The sequence below is a fragment of the Physella acuta genome, unplaced genomic scaffold (assembly GCF_028476545.2).
Source record: "Physella acuta isolate Inbredline_101_S28 unplaced genomic scaffold, ASM2847654v3 ptg000260l, whole genome shotgun sequence".
Taxonomy (NCBI): Eukaryota; Metazoa; Mollusca; class Gastropoda; family Physidae; genus Physella; species Physella acuta.
In genome coordinates this window covers 38543-52887 of record NW_026731779.1, presented here as the reverse complement: position 1 = coordinate 52887, position 14345 = coordinate 38543, and positions in this window count along the sequence as shown.

Here is a 14345-nt window from a genome sequence, read left to right as displayed (position 1 = left end):
TGCTATATCAATTTGTCACTTTGTGACACACTTGTTAGAAAGCCATTTTTTAAGGTAACTTGCATTTGCAATTTTTATAATTTTACAGTTCTAGAAAAATTATAATTTATAGTTTTGTTTGAATGAATGGCATGGCAACTCATTCATAATAGTAATATAGTATCAAATATTAACACAAATATATAATAAAATATTGGAGGGACAAAACTGCCAAGTTAAAAAGAGATAATAAAAAAAAAAAACATTTAATCTATAAATCTTTGTTTTCTTTTTATAAAAAAAAGGTTTGAGAATGTTATTTCAACGCTTCTATTTTTTTTTTTTTGTAATCATCTAGAATCTAATAATACTTGAATTGAGCTAAAATGCATTTCATTAAATTTCAATCAAGTGATCCTCAGCCTCAATCTCTATTGATTTCAATTCAATTATAAGAAAAGAAGAATTATTTTTTTGAATTACTGAATTACCTTCATATGTTTATAGATTCTACTATTTTTTTTAAATTCAACTTAAGAATATTGGGCTAATTGGGGTGGGCAAGTGGGAGATATGAAATCAACAATCTTTTAATTATGTTTTTAAATAATACAGTCTACTTTTTGTTTCAAAAAATATTATTAGACTGAAAAATGGAACAGTTAGTGTAACAATCAATGGGTAAAAAGTGAACTAGACGCAAAATCGGTTATATAAAGTGTGACCTTATATAACCACCTGTTATATAAATAGTTGACCCATTTTTGTTATGTCAAGGTCATAGGTGCTGGGATCTAGGGCTAGGCTAGAAACTAGAAGAAATTGCATATGCCATGCCCATGTGAATTCCAAGTTAACAGAGACAGATTTTAACTTCTGATTTAATGACAGTCTATCTCTGTTTTTTTTAGAGGATATAGATATAGATCTAGATTATATAACTTAAGACTTATAAATATAATAAAATCACTACTATCATACAACATAAAAATGTTCCTGTAGTGAATGTAGATCTAGATCTAGATTCTAGTGCTAATGTTATTTAATATTTTGCTTTTATCAAGCAAGCTACCGTTTAAAACATAGACTAGATCTACTTGCCGTTTACTTATTTTAAATGTTTAAAGATTTAGAAATTGTTGTCATAAAAATTGCATGCTGTTGTTGATGCATAATCTTTTAATTTTAATTTATTGTAAAAAATCACCCAGAGGAATGGGTTTTTTTATGTCTAACTAAGTTTATTTCACTTTGTTTATTTTACATGATAAATAAGTATTAACTAAACCACCGTTGGCATAATAAATATTATTTGATACCAGTATTACGCCAGCCGGGTATTTAATTTTTCGATTCAGGTCATGTATAAAATAATCGATTCACTCATTTTTCAATTCATGGATATTTAATATTTTAGATACCTGATCAAATAATTTATGGATTAATATGTATGAATCTACAATAATTAAATACAATACTAAAACATGCTGTTTCTATCACAATCAAATGCACTTACCAGTTAATAATAGATGCGATGCAACTTCAAATACCAATACGAGCTCCTCAACACCTTACACACAAATTTCTCACAATGTAGAGCCGGTGTCTGCTCAGCTGTTTATAAACAGTACTGGGTAAGTCACGTGACTAGAAGCTCTTGGCATTGGACCGCCGCTCTAGGCTTAGCGAATCTCTTCATTTTCGTTGGTCACACCTCCGCCCCGCCTCTCTTCCGAAGGTTAAAGGTCACGATTTGAGTTCACTACTTACACAATGAATATTTTAACGTACATGGGCGTATCACTGGAAAAAAAATCAACTTGATAATGATTTTTTTTAAATCCTACTGATACTCTACAAATGTGAGCATTTCTTCACGTGGGTCAACTTTAATAAATATTAATTTTCACAAACCAGAGTTTCTTCCAGGCTTCTCTTCGGGGAAAATAGAAAATATATACTTTTAACAGTGTCCGCCCCCGAAGAAAGTCTACCGCCCATCCCCCCCCCCCCCCGCAGAAAAAAGTCTGGAAGAAACACTGTGTGTATCATGCATGCAGCCTATTCATAAGCCCATGAAGGCAAACTATATATTATTATTTTATTATTATACCCACCCCATTAATTAATTCAATTTTTAAAATTTCTGAGATGTGTTTGTATGTTTAGTCCTACGATACTTGGCAAAAGAATACATCTAAATCTATATCTATACTTTACACAAACTCATCAGGGTTTCTTTCAGAGATTTTTTCCTGGGGTGGGGCACTTGAAACTTCCTAGAAATGGGGGTGCACTTAGAATTTCCGGAAGTGGGGGGTTTCTCTTTCGCTCGGAGGCGGGTGGTGGGGGGGTGGCAGATGCAGAGAGAAACGTTTCACAAATTGAAATGCTGTGGTGCTTATGAATAGACACACACACACAATATAATAATAGTACTTACATATTTTAGATATCGCAATTTCATTAACGTGCAAAAAAAATAATAATAATAACGTTATTAAAAACGAAAGATGCGCCGTCGCTTGCACACGTTTAAATAGGTCTACATTCTTATATATATATATATATATATATATATATATATATATATATATATATATATATATATATATATATATACATATATATATATATATATATATATATATATAATGATTACTTTTTTTTCTCGGTGTTGAAGTTAAACCACCATTTTATAGGGGCTACGCAACATTATATTGTTCTTACTGATGTGTAGAATCTAAATTGAATACCATTAAGGCGGCACTAAAAGAATTTAAGGCGCCGACACTGATTACTTTCTGAAGACATCAGATAGAGGCGCATGCGCTAACGACAGTAAATAACCATTCATGCTCTAGACTTGGTTATTTTTGGAACAGCCGTCATGACACAACACTTCCAGTTAGTTTGTGTTATGATACCTATGTATGCAAATGTATAAGAGCAAAGGTCACAATCTCACTCCAACGTAACTTGCCATACATTAGCGCATTAAAAAAAACTGGGGGCATCTTTGGCCTTGGCCTTGTCGTTAGATCTATTGATAAAGCATTGGGGACCAGTGTTCACATTTTTTCATCATGGAGGGTATTTTTTTTGGGGGGGGGGGGGGGGAGGGGGATTCTTATAGGCTACTTTTTTTAAACAATGTTTATTGCATGCCTCTCTCGGGGAGGGAAGGGAATGGGACTTGGGACTTCTCCCAAAGCACTACCGCTTCCACCTCCACTACCCCCCCCCCTTCTAGACATGTTTATACCGTTAGCACGATAATTCGTTAACAGACTTTTGGTCTACCGACATTTGGTCTACCGATATTTGGTCCAGAGGCTTAGCGAGGGGGGGGGGGGGGGGGGGGGGGCGGGACGCGGGGGGTGCGGACCGCACCGGGTGACACCATTTATGGGGGGTGACACCAAGGCAACAAATCACAAAATATATAGAGAAAAATGATAATTCCACTTTATTAAGTGATTAAGTCGAGTGGTAAATAGTGTTTTAAGAGGTGCAATTCGAAAGTTTGAGGGGGGGGGGGTGCAAATCGAAAGTTTGAGGGGGGGGGGGTTCAATCGAAAATTGAAAGTTTGTCCCCGGGAAGGGTCGCTACGCCTCTGGGGGGTGACACCATTAAGTGCCGCACCGGGTGACACCCGACCTCGCTACGCCACTGATTTGGTCTATAGACATTAATAGTGTACAGTGTACAGGCGTTTAGTCTACAAACGTTAGATCTACCTCGACATTCGGTCTACCAAGACAAATGTGGTGGACCATATTATGTCTGAAAGCAGAATGTCGCCGGCGAGAAGTAGGTAGATGAATAAACACATATTATTTATACTTCTTTAGAAATTTATCAGAAGAATCAGCTGTCTCTCATACTGGCAGCTTCAATGGTGAAAATACACTAGAAGCTCTAAGTGGTTACTCTTAAGTAGTGTACATTAAATAACTTAATAGAGTAGGGGTGTTTATCATTTTGTTCTACATGTTGTATGGGCGGTATACAGAACTGTTCTATATTGCTGACTTTTGAATTTTTGTTTTGGCCTATTTTGAGGCATTCCCCCCTCCCCCAACGAATGAGCTGACGCCATTGGTGCTCATGGACCGAACCTCTCACATTCCTTGAAGGTGGGAGAGGTTGTTTCTTAATGTTTGACGAGCGGGAGGGGTTGGGGCGTTACACATTTTTAAATTTTGTTTTTCATTTATTAAAAAAATATTTTTATGTTATAAATTGTAATAACATAGAGCAAGGAATGTAAATAATATTGGGTAGGTGAAGTAGAATTCATGTTTCTTGACCTCTGCATATGAGGTGACAGTCTGGCCAGGGCTGGGTGGACTCAGGGATGTTCTACAGTCACAGGTCCGAACCGAGATCCGACCTCCGAACCATCGGGCTAGCAGTCAGACGCTCCATCAATCGACTGCACCGCCCCCAGTTCGGTGTAGCAGGTGAAATATTAATTATTTTGGCGAAGTTGTTTGTGCCACATGTCGTCACAAAAAGCCTGACGCCACAAAAAATTATATCGACCCCCCCCCCACCCCCACCCCCATCATCCCCAACAAACTATAATTCTAACGAAATCATTTTTTAAAAAAACGTTTTTGTTAATTTACACATTTTAGAAAATACATGCTAAGCCACACATTCGCAACCTCCTCCCTTCCACCAAATCTTGATAAAGCTGACCCCCCTCCCTCCCAACCAGTCGTGATAAAGCTGACCCCCCCCTCCCTCCCAACCAGTCGTGATAAAGCTGACCCCCTCCCTCCCAACCAGTCGTGATAAAGCTGACCCCTCCCTCCCTCCCAGTCGTGATAAAGCTGACCCCCCTCCCTCCCAACCAGTCGTGATTAAGCTGACCCCCTCCCTCCCAACCAGTCGTGATAAAGCTGACCCCTCCCTCCCAACCAGTCGTGATAAAGCTGACCCCTCCCTCCCAACCAGTCGTGATAAAGCTGACCCCTCCCTCCCAACCAGTCGTGATAAAGCTGACCCCCTCCCTCCCAACCAGTCGTGATAAAGCTGACCCTTCTCCCAGGAGTGTGACGACATGGTTTATGGACGACTCCTGACTTACTTTTATGCTGATGTATGCATGAAGTTTGAATGTTTGCACCCCCTCCCCTACACTCATTTGCATCAGGTTAACAACTAAACTGTTTACCGGATATAAGGTCGCCGAGACCCCTATCATTTTCTTTTGTCTCATTGTTGTGCAAGGTAACAGGTGCTGTTTATACGTGGGAACCACTATTGTCCTGATGCCAAAACACCTGTTTTTTTGTGATGTCATGTATATTAATAGATTTTTTTAAAAAAATATTTTTTTAATGAAGTGAATGTGCAGACCTCAGTCTGAAATTACCCTTTTTTGTTCCTTCTTTGTTTATTCCTTCGTGCTCTGTTATTTTGTTCCTTTTTTCCCTTCTTAACTATGCATATATGTCATCAATTTATATAAAAAATAAAGAGTCACAATTATCTTTGCTCTTTTGTGCCAAGACACGCGGCCTCAGATAATTTTCCTGGCAGTCCCCCATGACAGTCCTGCCTCTGCCAGCTGCTTCCCGGCTGTGCGCCTCCATGTCTCCCTTAGCCTTCCCTGCTTTGTTTTTCCTTGAGGCGTCCAGTTTAGCGCCTTTCATGCGATATCACCTGGATTCATTCTTGAGACTGCCCAGAGGCGTAGCGACCCTTCCCGGCACCCGGGGACAAACTTTCATTTTGGCGCCCCCCCCCCCTCGGGAGCAAATTTTCGATTTGCACCCTCCCCCCCCCTCCCCGTCAAACCTTACGATTTGCATCCCCCTCAAACTATTTATAATGCAAAAATGCAGCTAAAATGACATTTTTATTTGATTTTACAACCCATTTTGGCGCCCCCTAAGTTCGGCGCCCGGGGACATATGTACCCCCTGCCCCCCCCCCCCCCCCCCCCCCCCCATCGCTACGCCTCTGAGACTGCCCCATCCAGCGCCTTCTTCTTTAACAGAGTTACAAATCAAGGTATAATACATGTGAACAATTTACAGTTTTCTTTCTTTTGCGTAGGTTTCACAATTGTTCTATTTTCTTATACATACAGGACGGAACTAAATAATAGATTAAAATATATTTTAGGAAGATAATTAATGTTAAATGTTAATTTACCCAGCTCAATAAACGTTCATAGCATTGTAGAAAGCAGCAGCTGTTTCTAATGAAGTAAGTAAAGTTCCTGTTAAGACATAGCAATCCAGGTGAAGCGAAGTTCATGTTTCTTGATCTCGGCATATAAAGTGGCAGCGTTTACAGTGACAGTGTCCTACAGCCACATGTCCGAACCGAATTTCGAACTCGGGACCTTCGGCTAGCAGCCAAACGCTCCATCATTCGACCTTGCTGTCTTGTTTTGCTGTTTTGGTTGCTCTGTCATCTTCCTTTTTGTCGGTGCTGTGTCTGCGTACGTTGTTGTGTCTTGAAGACATGTAGGCAGGGGTGGAGTGACCCGCCGGTCCACTGGGGAAAATCCGGATGGGACCCCAGTAACTAATAGTCCTATTAGTGCGGTTTTTTTAAAAATTGCTGGTATTTTACAATTCCATTATTCAAAGAAGTAAAATTCAGGCTATGATGGAGAAAAAATGCACTACGAAAATTTCAAATCTAAAGTTGGAGACCCCTTTTAAAATTTCTTGGGCCTCTTGAACAAAGCCTGTCCACCCCTGCTGGTGGCCGCCGTTTCCGCCCCGGTGGTATTGTTGATTTTTCCATAATGTCACATCCATGTATATTTTGTTGACTTTAGAACTGTGTGGGTTGTAGCAGTAAACAAAAAATCATGTTATTTTTGGGTTTGTGCTGCTAAATTATTTAAACCAATCCCTGATTATATTTAAGGAGCTGATTATCTCTCCAAATTTGAGGCCCTAATTATCTCTCCAAAGTTTAAGGTACTAGTAATTATTTCTTCATAGTTAAGGTCCTAATTACCTTTCCGTATTCAAAGCCCTAATTATCTTTCCAAATTTAAGACCCTTATTATCTCCCCTGCAAGAAGAAAAAAAAAGTTATCGCCCCTCACTGTTGGGTTGCCTGACTTACCTACATTCAGTACTGTAGTGAACTCTATAGTGAAGTTAATTTAGTAATCAGTGGATTTAGTTTTTATTTTATTTTTTAAAAAGCACCACATGTTAATCACTCATACAAAACCTTCACCTGAAAACTGCGTAAATAACCACGAGTGATTTATTAAAACTATTGATAGAGAGTTTACCGCGAAATGACGTTATTGTTATTAATTATAATAAACAAAGAACGATTAATTTTTTATCTGAGTAGGCTACTGAGTCCAACTTTCGAGCCATAGTTTTTCGTGGCATGATGCTAGTCAGATGTCGACACGGTCTTATCACGACAAACACAACTTTAAAAAAAAAAAGATAACTTTAATTTTTAATGAGAGTAGCAGTAATGATTTCCCATAGTTTCACCTAGTTTCTTATAGCTCGATTCCAGGTTCGCATGACCACTATATTTTATGTTCTTTAGTGTCGTCGACCTTAAGAAAATGGGGGTTTGTCTCAGAGGCGTATCGAGGGGAAGGGGGCGGGGGTGCAGACCGCACCGGGTGACACCATTTAGAGGGGGGGGGTGACACCAAGACAAAAAATATATAGAGAAAAATTTGAGAGGGGGGGGGGTGCAAATCGAAAGTTTGTTGAAAGTTTGTCCCCGTGAAGGGTCGCTACGCTAAAATGCCGCACCGGGTGACACCCGACCTCGCTACGCCACTGGTTTGTCTATCCATTGTTGATTTAGTTATCCTCCCTTTGTTGACGAAGTTGCCTATCGTTTTTTCGTAGACCACCATATTCTGTTCTTAATGTTGAAGTAGTTGCCCTCCTAAGTTATGTAGATAGGGAGTTGTCTACTCTTTTGTGATTAAGTTATCTTCCCTTTGTATATCGTTGGTTCGCATAGCCACCATATTTTTTTTCCTTAAAGGTTGATGGAATTACCCTTCTTAAATTGATGGGGAGTTGTCTATCCATTGTTGATGAAGTTATCCTCCCTTTTTTCACGACGTTGTCTATCGTTAGTTCGCATGACCACCATTAGTCTGTTGTTAACATTGAAGGAGTTGCCCTTCTTATGTTGATAGGGAGTTGTCTATTCTCTGTTGATTATGTAATGATAAAAGATATATATTTTTCTCTATTTCGTCCGAGGGAGAGAACGAAAACAGCTCACCCCACCCCACCCGGAGAGATGCTGGAAAGGCTCTAGCAAAATTCCTTCATCGCGTAGGCCTATAGTTTTGAGTTACTGATTACGTAAGATGTATCTCATTTAGGTGTTAGTTGACTTTGTTTTTCAAGATGTACCCAGACTAGACTTCAAACGCAAAGCCCCCAAGAGAGAAAAAAAAAACGCTCTTTTTAACATAGCATCCCTAAACACACAACAGACCTATTAATTTTTTCAACTTTAATTTTTGTAAACAGATTAAAAGAAATTTAATGCTTATTTTTTTATCACCTCGTGACGTATTTATCAAAACGGAAACATGGTCACGTTTCCTCCGAATTATAGAGACCACAAAAAAGCCCACATTTGTAACGAGATATAAATAGCTCTGGTAAATAACCAACTCGTCCCGGAAAAGTTTCATCCTTAATCCGCCCCAACTTCGAGGATATTAATTCTTAATCCTTATCAAAAATGACCTAAAGTGTTTTTTTTTTTTATATAACCATGCTTTATTAGCGTTAGTATCTTTGTTATAGATGGGTCTGTTGGTGGGTTTAGTATTGTTTTTTTTTCTATTTTCACCGATCATATTGTGGTCACTGTCCACATCAACATAGACCGTGTGTTCTTCTGTCTAGGTCATTTCCTTCTGGTCATTTATCATCACACACGTTAGCCTCAGGCCGTCGGTCACACATCCAAACCAGACAGTACGACGCTCAAGGAGATGAAGCTCAGAGTGGGGATTGGGGGAGCAACAGTAACATGGGTGTGAGAAATGCTCGATCTCCCCCCCCCCCAATCATGTATCCATTGCCAGGCTAACACAGCGTTTACACTTGCGACATGTATACCATACATATCTAGAAAAGAAAAAAACTTCGCCATAAGTTAATTTTATCAGAACATGTATAGGGGTTGGGGGTGGGGGCGCTACTCACTTATTGCGAAGTTGTTTTTTTCTAGACTTATAGTATAGACCTACGTGTAAACGCAGCGTAATAACTGCTGTTTACAACCTCCGAAAATTGCGAAGTCGGCGACCATTTCAATTAGTTCAAATAAACTTCATTTCTGAACTCCATGGTAACGAATATTTAAAAGAGTGCATCATTCGCTGGCCTGGGAATTTTTTTTAATTTCCAGGATGTTCTCGAAGTGGGTTTTTTTCGGTAATTGTTTTGTGTTTATTACCATACATTTCAGGATATAGAGCACAATACACTTGAGATTAAACTAAACCTATTTTAGTATGCTTGCTTATTATTTTCTTATTTTAAGACATCCAGGAGCAGGCTAAATGAGCAAAACCGGTTCTGTTTAATTAGGAAACTGTACATTTTAATGAGCGATGCCCTGAATCAAGCATTAAGAAACATGAGCAGGGCCGGCGCTACCTATAAGGCGAACTAGGCGGTCGCCTAGGGCGCTGTCCATAGTGGGGCGCCAAAATGGGTTGGAAAAACAAATCGAAAGTTTGAGGGCGGGGTGCAAATCGAAAGTTTGTCCCCGGGCGCCGGGAAGGGTCGCTACGCCTCTGATAATACGGGCGCACGATAAAAATTGCGATGGGGGCGCTTTTAATAAGTTTTGCCTAGGGCGCTAAATAACCTGGCGCCGGCACTGAATAAGAGTAGTTGAATGAGGGAGGATGGAGGGAAGACACATTTTCCGTATATTCGTGTTGTTGGAGCACACCATATTAACCTTAATTTTTAAAATCCGATTCGAATAACAATGATATTTTAGACAAATTAGAGTATATAAGAAAATTAAGTTGCACAAGATATATTTTAAAGACAACGTTAATAAGTTTGCCATCTATAACAGAAGGTAAAAGACAATGTTTGAATAAAGTCGAATTAAAGAGGAAATATTTTTTTTTAAAATTATCTATGCTGTATTATATTACAAAGAGGAGTTAAATCTGTGTGCTGTATTGTATTTTTTCAAGAGAGTCCGTTCATTTTAAGCTACTTCTGGTGCAGCTAGCAGTTGTTGGAAGTAAATATCAAAATCTCGGCCTGAATAAAAATAAACCTAGGTCATTCTGTGAGCTTTTAAACCTTAATGCAGAAAAAAAAGCAATTATCAGTGTTATTGATCAACATTTTCGCCCTGTCATTTTGCACGCGATTTATGCCAGCACCCACGAGTTAATCGATACCATTCAGCTGATCCCATGTCACGTTACTTGTTCTATTTTAAGATGTACATTCTGGTCACGTGACTTTCTCATCGCATCGCAATACACACGCAGTATTTAATTAGGCCTACCCCGACCCAAGTGACACAGCAGTATTTTACTAAAGCCGGAGTGACGTTGTTATGACGCAAGTAGACCATAGAAGAAGTAGCTTGCACTCAAAGGTCACGACGCCTTTTCATTACAAATACATTCTTACAAAACGGAGAGCTCTTACATTTTTCGGCCTGGTTGTTGAACAAAACTAACAAGCAAAGCCATTTTATGTAAACATCATGAAGGCTCATATATATATATATATATATATATATATATATATATATATATATATATATATATATATATATATATATATATATATGTATATATATATATGTGTGTGTGTGTGTGTGTGTATAACTTTTTTTTCTTTAGCTGTGGGGGGGGGGGGGGGGAGGAGGGGGGGTAACACCACAAAGTATAGCACCGGGTGAAACCACCTAGCGACGCCACTGCATGTATACATGGGGAAAAGGGCATTACCCCCCCCCCCCCCCCCCCCAACGTCAATTACCCCCAGGACATCCCCCCACCAACATTACCCCCCGAAGTAATTACCCCCTAGCAATTCCATCTCCCCCCCCCCCCCCGCCCAGTAGGATATTATCCCACTGAAATTGCTTGACAGAATGAGATAAAAGTTGGAATGGGGAAAGCTAGCCGATCCTCTGGGGTGCTAAGAAATATATATTAATCATGAAAGATAAGCTTAACTACCAAACTTTGCGTATTTAAAATTAATGTAGGTCTAATGTTTAGTTGTATCGCGGGTATCCCGTCCAATATTACAATTAAAAATGGAGAAGGGGCCATACGATTTTCGCCAACTGTCGAACACAAGAAGAAGCTCAAAATGTTGGTCTCCTGCCAAAAGAGCCCTGAACTTATGTTGATGGTGTGTGGGCTGAACCTTGAGGTGTTCAATTGCCCGTCCTATTGTTTTTTTTTAATTAAAGATATTTTTTTCTTCTGCGGGCACACTTGAAGGTATTTCTAATGTATCTTGTACAGATGCGCATAATTTTAGGTGAGCTGTTTTAGAAATTCTATGCAAATATATTGAAGGGGTATGCAGAATAAATGTACAGAAAAATAACACTCTCTCACAACTTTAAGAATTATTATGTTAATAGTTTTAATTGAAGTCAAGAAGGCCGGCATGTGCAAATGGTTTTACTAATGACTCACTGGGAAAATATATGGGTCTTAGTAAAAGCTGTAGAAAAATGGGGAGGAAAAACTTAAAACTCTTTTGGAACATCATACTGCAGATTCTGCAGAAACACTAGCTGGTTTTTGTTTTCGCAATCTATAGATCTATCCCTTGAAGCTATTATTGATAATCTCTGAAAATCATTTTCAAAGTTAACTAATGAAAAAAGATGTGTAAACAGTACAGTGATCTAGTCAATGTGTTGTAAAATAAAAATCTGCAAATTTAATTACACAAACAGCAGCTGCTAATGTAAACAAAAACAAGCGACACTTGGCGGTTTATCGTTCTGGTATACGAGGTGTGGATCTATACGGGAGATTGCAAAATTAATTGCCGGGTACCGGGCAAATTGGAAGGGGGGGGGGGAGGTCCGTCACACTCATAGGGGGAGGGGAGGTCCGTAATTTTGTGACGGTGTGTGATAATGGGGGGGGGGTAGGTTTAGATTGTGTGACGTCACACTTTTGCATTATAAAAAAGCAATGTTAGAGGACGAGTTTTAGCCGTTATTTCGCGTTTTAGAAAACTGTTTTAATAAATTGTAATAGGAGTTGAATAAACTACTCTATGTTGACGGAGTTCAGACACGATTTCAAGAAAAATACTGATGTTTTAAGAAAAAATCAACTGTGGGGGTGTTGTAGGCTGGTGTGTTACCGCATTCTAGGGGAGTGAGGTCTGACGTTTTCCGGTTGCATGATTAAAACTGTTTTTCTACATTCGAATATGCCTTTATTTTTTATTTTTCTTCTTTAAATAAAATTATGTTTATACATTTAAAACATCTAACATATTATTTTCAACAAAAGTCCGTATCAAGTTCTCCATATATCGCTGAAGATTCTGATGTGATAGTCTGTGGAAATATTTTGCGGACACAGAGAGAGAGAGAGAGAGAGAGAGAGAGAGAGAGAGAGAAGTGCGCACATGGGCTTTTATACATTAGGATAAAGTAGCAAACTGGTCGGGTGCACGGTCAATAGCGCACTTCCCGGCGCCACAAGCGCTTCAAATTTTGCAGGCTACTGCCTCGGGGCAATAGAACACGGGTGCCGGTGCCGGTTGGCTGCAAAGTCCACGAAGAGAGTGCCAAAACTGACCTCGACTGACCGGCGCCTTATATGAGCTATATTACGAAAAAAAACTTTTACCGAACAGGGGAAATAACTTTTTAAAGAAATAATTTTTAATTACTATTTTTGTTATTTTAAAGAAAAAAACAAAAATCACAAAGTTTAGCATTCGTTTAAATAGATATTTCGTTATAAATTAAATTATGTATTCGACTAAAATTGTAAAAATTAATTGTCAAAGTAAATTAAATATAATATTTGATTTATGCTATTAAGGAAGCAATTGCAGTTCTAATAATCTTGCGAGTAATAAGTGTGCGAATGTTCCTCCTGTTCCTCAATGACATAAAGTATCGAACTAAGCACCATTTTAAAAAAAAATAAAAAAAAATCATCATTTAATAAATCGTTCAAATTTCTCAAAACTTTTTGAAATCTTAAGCGAAGCTAGGCAGTATGCCAAGTAAATGTTTATATATATATATATATATACATATAAATATACATAAATATATATATATAGTTATACACATATATATATATATATATATATATATACGTGTATATATATATATGTATATATATATATATATATATATACTTTTTACGGTGGGGGGGGGGGTGACACCATTAAGTGCCGCACCGGGTGACACCCGACCTCGCTACGCCACTGCTCACCACACACCCGGAGAAGCCATATTATATATATATATATAATATATTATATATATAATATATTATATATGTAATATATATATATATATATATATATATATATATATATATATATATATATATATATATATATATATATAAAAAATATATTATATATATAATATATTATATATATATTATATATATATATATATATATATATATATATATATATATATATATATATAAGCTACACATATGCCATTTTGTTTGATAAGTCACTGTTGATCTAAGAAGCTTTATTGATCTATTGGTTTTGCAGCTGGGCCCACATAGACTTAGATGTTGAACTACTCTAATTATACAAAAAAAACATAACAAAGCCATTGACTCACATCTGGAACAGTGAATAAATTTCGTAATGTCACTTCAAACACAATTTTCTGAAAAGCATAGAAGTATAAAAATAAAAAAACTTCTATGCAATAATGCAGGGCACTGTGCCAGGAGAGAGAAAATGGGGATGGTAAAGACATCATTGGATGACATCAAAGACTGGACTAAACTGCCAGTTGTCATACTACTCACAGCAGTAGGGGACCAGGACAGATGGTAGAAGATGAACTGTGGTGCACCCAACGACCCTAATAAGGGCTAATGGACGATTGGTTGCTTGGCTAAAAAAACAATGAATAGAAAAGAAATACAAATAAGACCAACAATTTTTAGTATGTAAAAAATAAATGTAGGCCGATGGGAATAAAAAAATACTGTATCCCCTCACTGCTGTACCCACACACTTCTAATACCCACACATGCATAAGATTATGCTATGTTGGGAAACAAATAGAACAACAACAAACAAAAAAGACACTGAACTTAACAGACCAGCATATAAAAACAAACTAAAAAAAAGAAACA